The 16572-nt window shown below is 46.4% G+C and overlaps 1 protein-coding gene across 9 annotated transcripts in view; it reads right to left on the bottom strand.

The window, feature by feature from the left end:
* ncoa1 (nuclear receptor coactivator 1) overlaps positions 1–12964 on the bottom strand; it is a 109312-nt gene extending 96348 nt beyond the window's left edge. For 8 of the 9 annotated variants that reach the window (XM_078229324.1, XM_078229327.1, XM_078229328.1 and 5 more), the window contains exon 1: positions 12594–12964. The gene's annotated coding sequence lies outside the window, so the exon portion shown is untranslated. Of the gene's footprint in view, positions 1–5623; positions 5722–12593 lie in introns of all 9 variants that reach the window. The other variant, XM_078229325.1, reaches the window with a different exon arrangement.
* Positions 12965–16572: the final 3608 nt, after the last annotated feature.

The raw sequence follows: 16572 nt of genomic DNA, 5'->3' as shown, positions 1-16572 counted from the left end.
GGAGACCTGGGCCAAAAGATGGCAGATGGAATTTAACCCAGGCAAGTGTGAAGTGATGCAATTTGGAAGGTCTACTGCAGAAGGAGAGTATACAGTAAATGGTAGAGCCCTTAGAAATATTAGCATACAGAGGGATCTAGGTGTGCAGATCCACAGTTCCCCTAAGGTGGCAACTCAGATGGACAAGGTGGTCAAGAAGGCGTATAGCATGCTGGCCTTCATCGGTTGGGGCGTTGAGTATTGGAATTGGAAAATCACGTTGCAATTGTATAAGACCTTGGTTAGACCGCATTTGGAGTATTGTGTACAATTCTGGTTGCCACACTACTGCAAGGATGTGATTGCACTGGAGGGGGTGCAGAAGAGATTCACCAGGATGCTGCCTGGGATGGAAAATTGAAGTTATGAAAAGAAGTTGCGTAGACTTAGGTTGTTTTCGTTGGAGCAGGTAAGACTGAGGGTGATAGAGGTGTTCAAGAGTCATAGAGGTTTACAGCATGGAAACAGGCCCTTCGGCCCAACTTGTCCATGCTGCCCTTTTTCTTTTAAAACCCCTAAGCTAATCCCAATTGCCCACATTTGGCCCATATCCCTCTATACCCATCGTGCCCATGTAACTATCTAAATGCTTTTTAAAAGATAAAATTGTACTCTACTACTACCTCTGGCAGCTTGTTCCAGACACTCACCACCCTCTGTGTGAAAAAATTGCCCCTCTGGACTCTTTTGTATCTCTCCCCTCTCACCTTAAACCTATGCCCTCTAGTTTTAGACTCGCCTACCTTTGGGAAAAGATATTGACTATCTACCTTGTCTATGCCCCTCATTATTTTATAGACCTCTATAAGATCACCCCTCAGCCTCCTACGCTCCAGAGAAAAAAGTCCCAGTCTATTCAGCCTCTCCTTATAACTCAATCCATCAAGTCCCGGTAGCATCCTAGTAAATCTTTTCTGCACTCTTTCTAGTTTAATATCATCCTTTCTATAATAGGATGACCAGAATTGCACACAGTATTCCAAGTGTGGCCTTACCAATGTCTTGTACAACTTCAACAAGACGTCCCAACTCCTGTATTCAATGTTCTGACCGATGAAACCAAGCATGCTGAATGCCTTCTTCACCACTCTCTCCACCTGAGACTCCACTTTCAAGGAGCTATGAACATGTACCCCTAAATCTCTTTGTTCTGTAACTTTCCCCAACGCCCTACCATTAACTGACTAAGTCCTGCCCTGATTCAATCTACCAAATTGCATCACCTCGCATTTGTCGAAATTAAACTCCATCTGCCATTCGTCAGCCCATTGGCCCAATTGATCAAGATCCCATGACAATTGGAGATAACTTTCTTCACTGTCCACTATGCCACCAATCTTGGTATCATCTGCAAACTTACTAACCATGCCCCCTATGTTCTCATCCAAATCATTAATATAAATGACAAATAACAGTGGGCCCAACACTGATCCCTGAGGCACACCACTGGTCACCGGCCTCCAGTTTGAAAAACAACTCTACAACCATCCTCTGGCTTTTGTCAAGTAGCCAATTTTGTATCCATTTAGATACCTCATCCTGGATCCTGTGAGATTTAACTTTATGCAATAACCTACCATGCGGTACCTTGTCAAAGGCCTTGCTAAAGTCCATGTAGACAACATCAACTGCACTGCCCTCATCTACCCCTTTGAAGGTTACCCCTTCAAAAAACTCAATTAAATTTGAGACACATGATTTTCTACTCACAAAGCCATGCTGACTGTCCCTAATCAGTCCTTGCATCTCTAAATACCTGTAGATCCTGTCTCTCAAAATACTTTCCAACAATTTACCCCCACAGATGTGAGGCTCACTGGCCTGTAGTTCCCAGGCTTTTCCCTGCAGCCCTTTTTAAACAAAGGCACAACATTTGCCACTCTCCACTCTTCAGGCACCTCACCCGTGACTATCGATGATTCAAATATCTTGGCTAGGGTACCCGCAATTTCCTCCCTAGCCTCCCACAACATGCTGGGATATACTTCATCAAGTCCCGGGGATTTATCTACCTTGATGCACTTTAAGACTTCCAGCACCTCCTTCTCTGTAATATGTACACTCCTCAAGACATCACTATTTATTTCCCCAAGTTCCCTAACATCCATGCTTTTCTCAACAGTAAATGCTGATGAGAAATATTCATTTAGGATCTCACCCATCTCTTGTGGATCCGCACATAGATGACCTTGTTGATCCTTAAGAGGCCCTACTCTCTCACTACAGGCCAGTGAGCCTCACAAGATTATGAGAGTCATGGACAGAATGGATAAGGGGCAGCTATTCCCCTTAGTTGAAGGGTCAGTCACAAGTAGACATCGGTTCAAGGTGAGGGGCAGAAAGTTTAGGGCGGGGATGTGAGGAAAAACCTTTTTACCCAAAGCGTGGTGAGAGTCTGGAATGCACTGCCTGGGAGGGTGGGAGAAGCAGGTTGCCTCACATCTTTTAAAAAGTACCTGGATGAGCACTTGGCACATGGTAACATTCAAGGCGATGGGCCAAGAGCTGGTAAATGGGATTAGATGGGAGTTTAGATGTTTCTAATGTGTCAGAGCGGACTCAATGGGTCGAAGGGCCTCTTTTGCGTTGTATCGTTCGATGATTCTTATTTGTAATTGGTGAAAGTTATTGCTAATTTTATTTCTATATGTTAATTGTATTCTTAAATAAACTTTGTTTGATAAAATCTCCCAAGGGGTCATTTGAATCATACCTGGAGTGGAACGTCTCATGCTTACCAAGAACAAAGCACACTACAGCACAGGAACAGGCCCTTCGGCCCTCCAAGCCTGCGCCGCTCATGTGCCCAACTAGACCATTCTTTTGTATCCCTCTATTCCCAGTCTGTTCATGTGGCTATCTAGATAAGTCTTAAACGATCCCAGCGTGTCCGCCTCAATCACCTTGCTTGGGAGTGCATTCCAGGCCCCCACCACCCTCTGTGTAAAATACGTCCCCCTGACATCTGTGTTGAACCTTGCCCCCCCCTCACCTTGAACCTGTGACCCCTTGTGTTCGTCACCTCCGACCTGGGAAAAAGCTTCCCACTGTTCACCCTATTTATGCCCTTCATAATTTTATACACCTCTACTAGGTCGCCCCTCTCCTCCGTCTTTCCAGGGAGAACATCCCCAGTTTACCCAATCTATCCTCATAGCTGAGACCCTCCATACCAGGCAACATCCTGGTAAACCTTTTCTGTACTCTCTCCAAAGCCTCCACATCCTTCTGGTAGTGTGGCGACCAGAACTGGACGTAGTATTCCAAATGTGGCCTAACCAACGTTCTATACAGCCGCAACAACATATGCCAACTTTTAGATTCTATGCCCCGTCCAATAAAGACAAGCATGCCATATGCCTTCTTCACCACCCTCTCCACCTGTGCTGCCACCTTTAAGGATCTGTGGACTTGTACACCCAGGTCCCTCTGTGTGTCTATACTCCTGATGGTTCTGCCATTTATTGTATAGCTCCCCCTTACATTAGATCTACCGAAATGCATCACTTCACATTTATCTGGATTAAATTCCATCTGCCATTTCTCCACCCAATGTTCCAGCCTATCTATATCCTGCTGTATTCTCTGACAATGTTCATCACTATCCACAACTCCAGCAATCTTCATGTCGTCCGCAAACTTACTGATCACACCAGCTACATCTTCCTCCAAATCATTTACATATATCACAAACAGCAGAGGTCCCAGTACAGAGCCCTGCGGAACACCACTAGTCACAGACCTCCAACCGGAAAAAGACCCCTCCACTGCTACCCTCTGTCTTCTATGGCTAAGCCAGTTCTCCACCCATCCAGCTAGCTCACCTTTTATCCCGTGAGATTTAACCTTTTGCACCAGCCTGCCATGAGGGGCCTTGTCAAACGCTTTACTAAAATCCATATAGACGACATCCACGGCCCTTCCCTCGTCAATCGTTTTTGTCACCTCCTCAAAAAACTCAACCAAATTTGTGAGGCATGGCCTCCCTCGTACAAAACCATGCTGTCTATCACTAATGAGATTATTCAGTTCCAAATGCGCATATATCCTATCTCTAAGAATCTTCAACAATTTCCCTACCACGGACGTCAAGCTCACCGGCCTATAATTACCCGGGTTATCCTTGCTACCCTTCTTAAATAACGGGACCACATTTGCTATCCTCCAATCCTCGGGGACCTCACCTGTGTCCAGCGAAGAGACAAAGATTTCTGTTAGAGGCCCAGCAATTTCATCTCTTGCCTCCCTGAGGAGTCTAGGATAGATGCCATCCGGCCCTGGAGATTTGTCTGTCTTAATGTTTCCTAAAAAACCTAACACTTCCTCCCTTGTAATTGAGATTTTTTCTAACGGGTCAACACATCTCTCTGAGACACTACCAGTCAACATGTCCCTCTCCTTTGTGAATACTGATGCAAAGTATTCGCTTAGGATCTCACCTACTTCCTTTGGTTCTAAGCATAATTCCCCTCCTTTGTCCCCGAGAGGTCCGATTCTTTCCCTAACAACCCTTTTGTACTAACGTATGTATAAAATGCCTTAGGATTCTCCTTAATCCTGTCTGCCAAGGACATTTCGTGACCCCTTTTTGCCCTTCTAACTCCCTGTTTGAGTTATTTTCTACTTTCTCTGTATTCCTCCAGTGCTCCATCTGCTTTTAGCTGCCTGGACCTCATGTATGCCTCTTTTTTCTTTTTGATTAGACCCACAATTTCACTGGTTATCCACGGCTCTCGAATCCTACCTTTCCTATCCTTCCTCTTTACAGGCACATGCCTGTCCTGCAGTCCTATCAACTGTTCCTTAAAAGACTCCCACATACCCTAGCCAATTCAAAGTGCAAAACTTACGGTCTAGGCTGACTTCATAAAATACCTTGGAGTTTCTGACCTGGATTATAACAAAGGCCCTGTATAATTGCAGCAAGACATCCCTGCTCCTGTACTCGAATCCTCTTGCAATGAACGAAGAACAACAAAGGTACAAAAATCAGTACAGCACAGGAACAGGTCCTTCAGCCCAACAAGCCTGCGCCAACACATGACACCTTCCTCAAGACCTTTTGCCTCTATATGGTCCATATCCCTCTATTCCCTGCCTATTCATGTATCTGTCAAGATGACTTTGTATCTGCTTCTACCACTTCCTCTGGCAGCGTATTCCAGGCACTTACCACTGTCTGTGTAAAAAAGAACTTGCCTCTCACATCTCCTTTAAACTTTCCTTCTTTAACCTTAAACCTATATCCCTTAGTAATTGACATTTCTACCCTGGGAAAAAGACTCTAACTATCCATTCTATCCATACCTCTCATAATTTTGTAAACATCAATCAGTTCGCCCCCTAAGCCTCTGACATTCAAGTGAAAACATACCAAGTTTGTTCAATCTCTCCTCATAGCTAATACCTTCCAAACCAGGCAATATCCTAGTAAACCTTTTCTGTACCCTCTCCAAAGCCTCCACATTCTTCCGGTAGTATGGCGACCAGAACTGTATGCAGTATTCCAAATGTGCCTAACTAAAGTTCAGTAGGCCAACATACTATTTGCCTTTTTTACTGTCTGCTACATCTGCATGCTTACCTTCAGGGACTTGATGGTTTGAGTTACAAGGAAAGGCTGGATAGACTGGGACTTTTTTCCCTGGAGCGTAGGAGGCTTAAGGGTGATCTTATAGAGGTCTATAAAATAATAAGGGGCATAGATCAGCTAGATAGTCAACATCTTTTCCTAAAGGTAGGGGAGTCTAAAGCTAGAGGGCTTCAGACTTTTGAATGGACTTATTTTGCTTTACGTTGATCTTTCTCTACACCCTAGCTATGACTGTATTTTGCACTCCCTTGTTTCCTTCTCTATGAACGGTATGCTTTGTCTGTATAACGCGCAAGAAACAATACTTTTCACTGTATACTAATACATGTGACAATAATAAATCAAATCAAATCATAGGTTTAAGGTGAGAGGAGAGAGACACAAAAAGAGGGGCAATTTTTTCACATAGAGGGTGGTGAGTGTCTGGAACAAGCTGCCAGAGGTAGTAGTAGAGGTGGGTAAATTTTGTCTTTTAAAAAGCATTTAGACAGTTACATGGGTAAGATGGGTATAGAGGGATTTGGGCCAAGCTTAGTGGTAAAAACTGGGCAGCATGGACAAGTTGGGCCAAAGGGCCTGTTGCCATGCTATAAACCTCTATGACGCTATGACTAGTGTACGAGGACACCAGGCCTCATTGCACATCTCCCTCTCATAATTTATGGCTATTCAGATAGTAATCTGCCTTCCCGTTTTTGCTACTGAAGTGGATAACCTCACATTTATCCACATTATACTGCATCTGCCAGTCAATTGCCCACTCACTCAGACTGTCCAAATCACACTGAAGCATCTCTGCATCCTTTTCACAGCTCAGCCTCCCACCCAGCTTTGTGTCACCTCCAAATTCCCTCATCTAAAATCATTAACATATGTAGTGAATAGCTGGAGTCCCAGCACTGATCCTTGTGGTACCCCACTAATTACTACCTGCCATTTGGAAAAAGACCCATTTATTCCTACTCTCTTTCCTGTCTGCCAAGCAGTTTTCTATCCATCTCAATACACTATCCCCTGTCCCATGCGCTTTAATTTTACATGCTAATCTCTTTTGTGGAACCTTGTCAAAAGCCTGCTGAAAGTCGAAATAAACCACATCCACTGGCTCCCCCTCATCAACTCTACTTGTTACATCCTCAAAGAATTCCAGTAGATTTGTCAAGCATGATTTCCCTTTCATAAATCCATGCTGATTCTGTCCAATGCTGCCACTATTTTGCTACAAAATCTTTGATAATGGATTCTAGAATTTTCCCCACTACCGACGTCAGGCTGACTGGTCTATAATTCCCTGTTTTCTCCCTACCTCACTTTTTAAATAGTGGGGTTACATTAGCTATCCTCCGATCTGTAGGAGTTGTTCCAAAGTCTATAAAATTTTGGAAGATGAACACCAATGCATCCACTATTTCTTGGACCACTTCCTTAAGAACTCTGGGATATAGATTATCAGGCCCTGGAGATTTATCGGCCTTCAATCCCATCAGTTTCCCCAACACCATTTCTCTACTAATACTAATCTCCTTCAGTTCCTCCCTCTCACTAAGCCCTGGGTTCCCCAACATTTCTGGTATCTTAATTGTGTCCTCCTTTGTGAAGACAAAACCAAAGTATGTATTCAGTTGGTCAGCCATTTCTTGGTACCTCATTATAAATTCCCTTGACTGTAAAGGACCTACATTTGTCTTCACCAGTCTGTTCCTCCTCACATATCTATAGAAACTTTTATAATCAGTTTTTATGTTCCCTGCAAGATTATTCTCGTACTTTCTTTTCCCCCTTCTTAATCAATCCCTTGGTCCTCCTTTCCTGAATTCTAAACTGCTCCCAATCCTCAGGTCTGCTGTTATTCTTGGCCAATTTGTATGCCTCTCCCTTGGATCTAATACTGTCTCTAATTTGCCTTGTAAGCCATGGTTTGGCCACCTCTCCAGTTTTGCTTTTGTGCCAGACAGGAATAAACAATTGTTGCAGTTCACCCATTGCGCTCGTTAAATGTTTGCCATTGTCTATCCACCATCACCCCTTTAAGTAATGTTTCCTAATCTATCATAACCAACTCACACCTCATATCATCCTAGTTTCCTTTATTAAGATTCAGAACCCGAGTCTCAGAATCAACTACATCACTCTACATCCTAATGAAAAATTCTATCATGGGGTCTCGCACAACCAGATTGGCAATGATTCCTTTCTCATTACACAATACCCAGTCTAGAATTGCCTGCTCTCGAGGTGGTTCCTCAACATATTGGTCCAGGAAACCATCCCGTACAAACTCCAGGAATTCCTCCTCCATGGTATTGTAACGAATTTGATTAGACACCTTCTTCACAACGTACTTTTGTACCTATCTTTGTTTCGTCAGCAAATTTGGCTACAATATCCTCTGTCCCTTCATCCAAGTCATGGATATAGATGGCAAATAGTAGTGGCCCCAGTACCAAACCCTGTGGCACTCCACTAGTTACTGTTTGAGAGTCTGCGTCTGGACCCTATGCCGAATGAAAATCAGTGGGGGTGGAAGTTGTAACCCAGTGAGAGATGTGTTTTTATGGAGAAGGTGACATTGTTAATGCTGGGGTTTCGGTATAATGTACAAAGCCAATTGCGAAAGGGATTGTGCGTGTCACTCGCTGGTGCAATGCCAACTGCTACTGTGGAATTCAGAGGTTCATTCAATCATGCACAGATGCATTTTCAAGGTCGACCCTAACAGTAGCCATTTTCACCAGCACGTTAAACAGTACAGGAGACAGCAAAGTCAAACTGGACTACAGCTAATCGGAGGCTGGAATCACAGCACCACCAGAGATAGAGAGACACGCACACAGGGACGGACGCGGGCGCCGCGGGGCAGAGGTGCCGCGGGCACAGCGAGGACGGGCGCACGCGGCGGGACGCGGGGGCGGCTGGACGCGGGGGCGCGGCGGCGCGGCAGGAGGGGGGGAGACGCGGGCGGGGGGAAACGGGGGGGACACACGCTGGGACGGGGGGTGAGGGGGACGGGGGGGCGCGCGGGCGTGGGGGGGCGCTGGCATGCAGGGGCACGCGGGGGCGGGGGCAAGCGGGGGCGCACGGGCGCGCGGGGGCGCACGCGGGCACGCGGGCGCAGGGCACGCAGGCGACGCGGGCACGGGGCGACGCGGGCACGGGGTGACGCGGGCACGGGGCGACGCGGGCGTGGGGCGACGCGGGCGTGGGGCGACACGGGCGTGGGGGGACTCGGGCGCGGGAATTTTCACGGTAACTTCATTGCATTGTTAATGTAAGCCTACTTGTGACACGAATAAATAAACTTTAAACTTTGACATTCAGTGGCATTACCATCGCTGAACCCCCCCCACTATCAACATCCTGGGGGTTACCATTGACCAGAAAATGAATTGGACTCGCCAACAAATATTGTGGTTACCAGAGCAGGTCAAAGGCTCGGAATCCTGTGGTGAGTAACTCACCTCCTGACTCCCCAAACCTGTCCATCTTCTACTAGGCAAGTGTGATGGAATACTCTCCACCTGCCTGGATAAGTGCAGCTCAAATAACACTTAAGAAACTTGACGCTATAGAGGACAAACAGCACGCTAGTGTGTACCATTGGTCGGCGCAACATCGAGGGCCGAAGGGCCTGTACTGCACTGTAATGTTCTATGTTCTATCTGCAAGATGCACTGCAGGAACTCACCAAGGTTCCTTGGGCAGCACCTTCCAAACCCACGACCATTACCACCAAGAGCAACAGCAGCAGATTCCTGGGAATACCACCACCAGGAGGTTTCCCTTCAAGTCACTCAGCATCCTACGAGGAAAGATATCACCACTCCTATCAGCTAGGTGAAGGGAAAAAGATTGGTGAAGACAAATGTAGGTCCCTTACAGTCAGAAACAGGGGAATTTTTAATGGGGAACAAAGAAATAGCCGATCAACTGAATACATACTTTGAATCTGTCTTCACAAAGGAGGACACAAATAACATACCAGAAATGTTGGGAACACAGGGCTTAGTGAGAGGGAGGAACTGAAGGAAGTCAGTATGTGCTGAGAAATGGTGTTGCAGAAACTGATGGGATTGAAAGCCAATAAATCCCTTAAGGAAGTGGCCCAGGAAATAATGGATGCATTGGTATAAAGGCAAAATACTGTGGATGCTGGAATCTGAAACAAAAACAGAAAATGCTGCAGCAACTCAACAGGTCTGACAGCATCTGCTCTGGTTTCTCCTCATCTTAATTAGGACATAGAACATAGAAAAAATACAGCACAAACAGGCCCTTCGGCCTACAAGTTGCACCAGTCATGTCCCTACCTACCTAGGCATATATATAGGCTTACCTGTAACCCTCAATCCTATTAAGTCCCATGTACTCATCCAGAAGTCTCTTAAAAGACCCTATCGAGTTTGCCTCCACCACCACTGACGGCAGCCAATTCCACTCACCCACCACCCTCTGAGTGAAAAACTTACCCCCGACATCTCCTCTGTACCTACTCCCCAGCACCTTAAACCTGTGTCCTCTCGTAGCAGCCATTTCCGCCCTGGGAAAAAGCCTCCGAGAATCCACCCGATCTATACCTCTCAACATCTTGTACACCTCTATCAGGTTACCTCTCATCCTTCGTCTCTCCATGGAGAAAAGACCAAGCTCCCTCAGCCTATCCTCATAAGGCATGCCAACCAATCCAGGCAACATCCTTGTAAATCTTCTCTGCACCCTTTCAATCATTTCCACATCCCTCCTGTAATGAGGCGACCAGAACTGAGCACAGTACTCCAAGTGGGGTCTGACTAGGGTCTTATAAAGCTGCATCATTATCTCCCGACTCCTAAACTCAATCCCTCAATTGATGAAGGCCAGCACACCATACGCCTTCTTAACCACCTCCTCTACATGCGAGGCCGATTTAAGAGTCCTATGGACCCGGACCCCAAGGTCCTTCTGATCCTCTACACTGCTAAGAGTCTTACCCTTGATATTATACTCCTTCACCCCATTTGACCTGCCAAAATGGACCACTACACAGTAATCCGGGTTGAGGTCCATCTGCCACTTCTCCGCCCAGTCTTGCATCCTATCTATGTCACGCTGCAGCTTCTGACATCCCTCCAACCTATCCACAACACCACCAACCTTCGTGTCGTCGGCAAACTTACCAACCCACCCCTCCACTTCCTCATCCAGGTAATTTATGAAAATGACAAACAGCAAGGGTCCCAGAACAGATCCCTGGGGCACTCCACTGGTGACCGACCTCCATTCAGAAAAAGACCCATCTACAGCCACTCTCTGCCTTCTGCAGGCTATCATGATGTGGAGATGCCGGCTTTGGACTGGGGTGAACACAGTAAGAGTTTTAACAACACCAGGTTAAAGTCCAACAGGTTTATTTGGTAGCAAATCCATTAGCTTTCGGAGCGCTGCTCCTTCATCAGATGGAGTGGAAGTGTGCTCTCAAACAGGGCACAGAGACACAAAATCAAGTTACAGAATACTGATTAGAATGCGAATCCCTACAGCCAACCAGATCTTAAAGATACAGACAATGTACAGGTTAAAGAGATGTGTATTGTCTCCAGACAGGACAGCCCAGGAGGCAAGCTGTGGGGTTACTGATAATGTGACATAAATCCAACATCCCGGTTTAGGCCACCGTGTACCTGGCCAGGTACTACCAGATACACCAGTTTCTACCAGGTACACGGTACCTACTCTTGAAACTCTGTTTCTGTTCTTTGAAGAGTGCAGGAGGGCCTGTCAGGACCAACATCAGGCCAAGACCGCAAGAAACTACAAAAGGTCACGAAAGTAGCCCAATCCATCATGCAAACCAGCCTCCCATCCATTGACTGTCTACACTTTCCGCTGCCTTGGCAAAGCAGCCAGCATAATTAAGGACCCCACGCACCCCAGACATTCTCCCTTCCACCTTCTGTCAGGAAAAAGATACAAAAGTCTCAGGTCACACACCAACCGACTGAAGAACAGCTTCTTCCCTGCTGCCATCAGACTTTTGAATGGACCTACCTTGCATTCAGTTGATCTTTCTCTACACCCTAGCTATGACTGTGACACTACATTCTGCACTCTCTCATTTCCGTCTCTGTGAACGGTATGCTTGATCTCTATAGCACACAAGAAACAATACTTTCATTATATCTTAATACATGTGACAATAATAAATCAATTCAAATCAAAATCAAATCAGGCATACCTAAAAATGAGGTGTCAACCTAGTGAAGCTACAATACCACTTGGGTGCCAAACAGCATAAGCAGCAATTGATAGGCAGAGCTGAGCAATTCCCCAACCAATGGATCAGATCGAAACTCTGCAGTCTTGCCACATCTAGCTGGGAATGGTGGTAAACTGCAAGAACTCACCAAGGCGTCTTCAACAGCACTTGCCAAACTCGTGACCTCTGCCATTGATAAGGGCAAGGGCAGCAGATCCAGGTGAACACCACCAACTGCAAGTTCCCCTCCAAGTCACTCACCACCTTGACTTGGAAATATATCACAGTCCCTTCACTGTTGCTGGTCAAAATCCTACAACTCCCTCGCTAACAGAACTTTGGGTGTACCAACACCACATCAGACTACAGCAGCTCAAGAAGGCAGCTCACCACCAACCTAAAGGACAATTCAAGATGGGCAATAAATGCTGGTCTAGCCAGTGATGCCTAATGTCCCATGACAGATTTTTAAAAAGTCAAACTGACACACAGGTAGATCAACTCACAGGCTGACCGACAGACACGCGCAAGGACATGGATAGATATAGACCCAGAGACACACACTTACAGGTGCAGGCAGACACAGACATAGAGACACAGAGGTACACACTGACAGACAGAGACACAGACCGACACACACAGAGGCGCACAGACACACTCACAGGCAGACATGAGCACAGGCACGCGCACACACACACACAGAAAGGCTAACACAAGGTACACACTTACCTCATTACCCCAGCAACTGGAGTGTGTGCGTGTCTACTTCCCTTTCTGTGTTCACCTCCCTCTCTCGATGTCTCTCTGTCCCTGTCTGAAGTTAAACCCCCACCCTGCTGTCAAGAGCTCACAACATGGCCAGCACAGGGTGCTTGCTGTTTTTACACAGTCCAGCCCAGAATATCTGAGCAGCCAGCAGCTGCCTACAGCACACACCCAGCCACAGGCACCAACGCTCTGAGGCCCCAGCTGGGGAACAGGCCCAAGCCTCTACCACTCTAGAACAGCAAACGGGTGCACTGTAACCACCTCACAACCCTCCACTGATGACTCTAAGCATCAAACATACTTCCCCTCTCTTCTCAGCCAAGGAAGCTGTATACTGGATTCTGACACAACTCAAAGCCTCTCCATAACCTCGTTAAAGTTCCCCTTTCATCTACTGCCTTCCCTCCCCATCCCCGCACTGAATGGTTGAGCTCAATGACGATGTACAGTTGTTATAGGTTCAAGGTTTTAACAACAACTTGTATTTATATAGCACCTCTAATGTAATAAAACATCTCCAGGTGTTTCACAGAGTGCTGTAAAAGCCAAATTAGATATCAACCCACGTTATTTCAGCTGAACAAAAGTTTGGTCAAAGAAGTGGGTTTTACAGCGTGTCTTAAAGAGAATGAGGCAGAGGGGTTTAACAAGGGCATTTTGAACTTAGGGCCAGGAAGCTGTAGGCATGGCCACCAAATGTGGAGCGATGCAAACTGGAGATGCTCAAAAGTCAGTTAAGGAGACTCCAACACTCTGACACCCCAAACCCTGCATTCTATCCTGAGGATTCCAACGCTCTGCCCCTGGGAACCCCAACTCTGCAATCTGCCGCAGCCCAGACCCCGTGTGTGGGGAAGCAGAGAGTGATCCAGGATTGGTGCTTTGTGAGTCAGGAATTCAGTATGAGGGGATAAGGGAAGAGCAACAGCATGCTGGCTGGTGCCACTTTTTATTCTAGTTTTCCAACCTCCAGAAGCTGCTGTGCCATCTTTTGTCTACAAGCTAGGAACTTGCTGTTACTTTAGCTAACTAAGCCATCATTAGCCACGGGTGAGCTACCAGAAGACTGGAGGGTAGCAAATGTTGTGTCCTTATTTAAGAAGGGCTACAAAGAGAAACCTGGGAATCATAGAGCAGTAAGCCTAACATCTATGGTGGGTAAGTTACTAGAGAGGATTCTGAGGGATAAGATATGCAGGCAGTTGGAAAGACAGGATTTGATTAGGAGTAATCAGCACAGCTTTGTACATGGGAGATCATGCCTTACAAATTTGTTAGAGTTCTTTGATGAAGTGACCAGGAAGGTTGATGAGGGCAGGGTGGTAGACGTAGTCTATATGGACTTCAGTAAGGCCTTTGATAAAGTTCCACATGATAGGCTGCTCTGGAAGGTTAGATCACATGGAATCCAGGAGAGCTGGCAAATTGGATATACAATTGGCTTGATGGTAGGAAGCAGAGGGTAATGGTGGAAGGATGCTTGCCGGACTGGAGGCCTGTGGTTAATGGTGTGCCTCAGGGGTCAGAGTTGGGCCCATTACTGTTTGTTACCTATATCAACGATTTGGATGAGAATGTACAAGGCATGATCAGTAAGTTTGCAGATGACACTTAAATAGGTGGTATTGTAGACAGTGACGAAAATTGCAGCAGGATCTTAATCAGCTGGGGAACTGGGCCAAGAAATGGCAAATGGAGTTCAATACAGATGAATGGGAGGTATTGCATTTTGGAAAGTCAAATCAAGGGAGGACTTCCATGCTGAATGGTAGGACTTTAGGGAGTATCGTGGAACAGAGGGACCTTGGAGTTCAGGTGCACGGTTTTCTAAAGGTGGAGTCAAAGGCAGATAGGGCAGTGAAGAAGGCTTTTGGCCTGCTGGCCTTCATCAGTCAGGGCATTGAGTACAGAAGTTGAGAAGTTATGTTGCAGTTGTACAGGATGTTGGTGAGGCCGCACCTGGAGTATTGTGTTCAGTTTTGGTCGCCCTGCTATAGGAAATATGTTATTAAACTGGAGAGAGTGCAAAAGAGATTTACAAGGATGTTGCCAGGACCCAAGGGACTGAGTTATAGGGAGTGATTGGACAGGCGAGGACTTTTTTCTTTGGAGTGTAGGAGACTGAGGGGTGATATTGAAGAGGTGTATAACATCATGAGAGGCATGGATAGAGTGAATGCACTCAGTCTTTTTGCCAGCGTTGGGGAATCGAGAACTAGAGGGCATAGGTTTTAAGTTAAGAAGGGAAAGAATTAATGGGAACCTGAGGAGCAACTGTTTTACATAGACGGTGGTACGAATGTGGAATGAGCTGCCGGAGGAAATGATTGAGGCGGGGACATTGACAATATTTAAAAGGCATTTGGACAGATACATGGATAGAGGTTTAGAGGGATATGGGCCAAATACAGGCAAATGGGGTTAGTATAGATGGGCATTTTGGTCAGCATGGACCAGTTTGGGCCGAAGGGCCTGTCTCCGTACCGCAGAGACTATGATTCTATGAATGAATTGACTAATAAATAAAATTAGACAAACAAAGCAAGACAGTGTGCAATGTGTGGAAATCTGCATTGCAGTTCAGGACAACCATGTCTGTGATAAATGTCTGCACCGTGAGCAACTTTGCCCAGAGCTGCTGAGCTGGAATCTGTTTTGCAAGCATTGCAAGGTTACCTGGCCACTTTGTTCCAGGAGCAGTCGCAGCCCTTAATTTAAGTTAAACTGCAAAAGATTCAGCATGTAGTGATGGAGGAGCCTCAGACCTTGACTTTGACCAACAGGTACAAGGTGCTGGTTACCTGTGCGAATGAGGAGAAGGACTGCAAGGTGATGAGCAGCCTGACCATGGCTACATAGTGAAGGATGGGGAGGAGTGAAGAGGAATGCAGTCATGACAGAAGACAGTACAGTCAGGTGGATCAATACTGTTCAGTGCAGCCACAACCAGGAGCTCTGAAGGTTGTATTGCCTGCCTGGTGTCAAGGACATCACCTCACAGCTGGAGAGGAACTTGAAGTGTCAGTGGGAGGATCCAGTTGATGTGATTCACACGGGGACCAATGACACAGATAGAACCAGAAGTGATGTTCTGAAAGGAGTTAAAGGTGATAATCTCTGGATTGTTACGATTGGATTGGATTGGGCGGCACGGTAGCACAGTGGTTAGCACTGCTGCTTCACAGCTCCAGGGACCCGGGTTCGATTCCTGGCTTGGGTCACTGTCTGTGTGGAGTTTGCACATTCTCCTTGTGTCTGCGTGGGTTTCCTCCAGGTGATCCGGTTTCCTCCCACAGTCCAAAGATGTGCGGGTTAGGTTGATTGGCCATGCTAAAAATTGCCCTTAGTGTCCTGAGATGTGTAGGTTAGAGGGATTAGTGGGTAAATATATAGGGATATGGGGGTAGGGCTGGGTGGGATTGTGGTCGGTGCAGACTCGATGGGCCGAATGGCCTCTTTCTGTACTGTAGGGTTTCTATGATTTCTATGATGTTACCTGATCCATGCGCCAATTCATGCTGGGTAAAGGAGAATAGAGAATTAAACATATTGCTCAAAACGTGGTGTGGAAAGAAGGTACTTCAATGGAACGCTGGCATCAGTAGGATTAGCTCCAGTTAAACCAGCTGGGACCAGTGTCCTGGCAAATCATATGACTAGGATCATGAATAGGGCTTTAATCTAACAGAATGGGACAAAGTTGTTTGGGTGAAGTTAGATTTAGGAATCCTGAGAGAATGCTTGAGACAATAGGACAGTGTTGGCGATGTGGGTAAAGGCAAGGCGAGTAAACAAAGAACAAAGAAAATTACAGTGCAGGAACAGGCCCTTCAGCCCTCCAAGCCTGCACTGACTTTGCTACTCCACTTAACTAAAATCCTCTACCCTTCCGGGGACCATATCCCTCTATTCCCATCCTATTCATAGAACCATAGAACCA

Source organism: Mustelus asterias, chromosome 15 (assembly GCF_964213995.1).
Source record: "Mustelus asterias chromosome 15, sMusAst1.hap1.1, whole genome shotgun sequence".
In the NCBI taxonomy this organism is placed as follows: Eukaryota; Metazoa; Chordata; class Chondrichthyes; order Carcharhiniformes; family Triakidae; genus Mustelus; species Mustelus asterias.
Note: the sequence above shows the minus strand (reverse complement) of the source record. Positions and strands in the feature narration are given on the sequence as shown.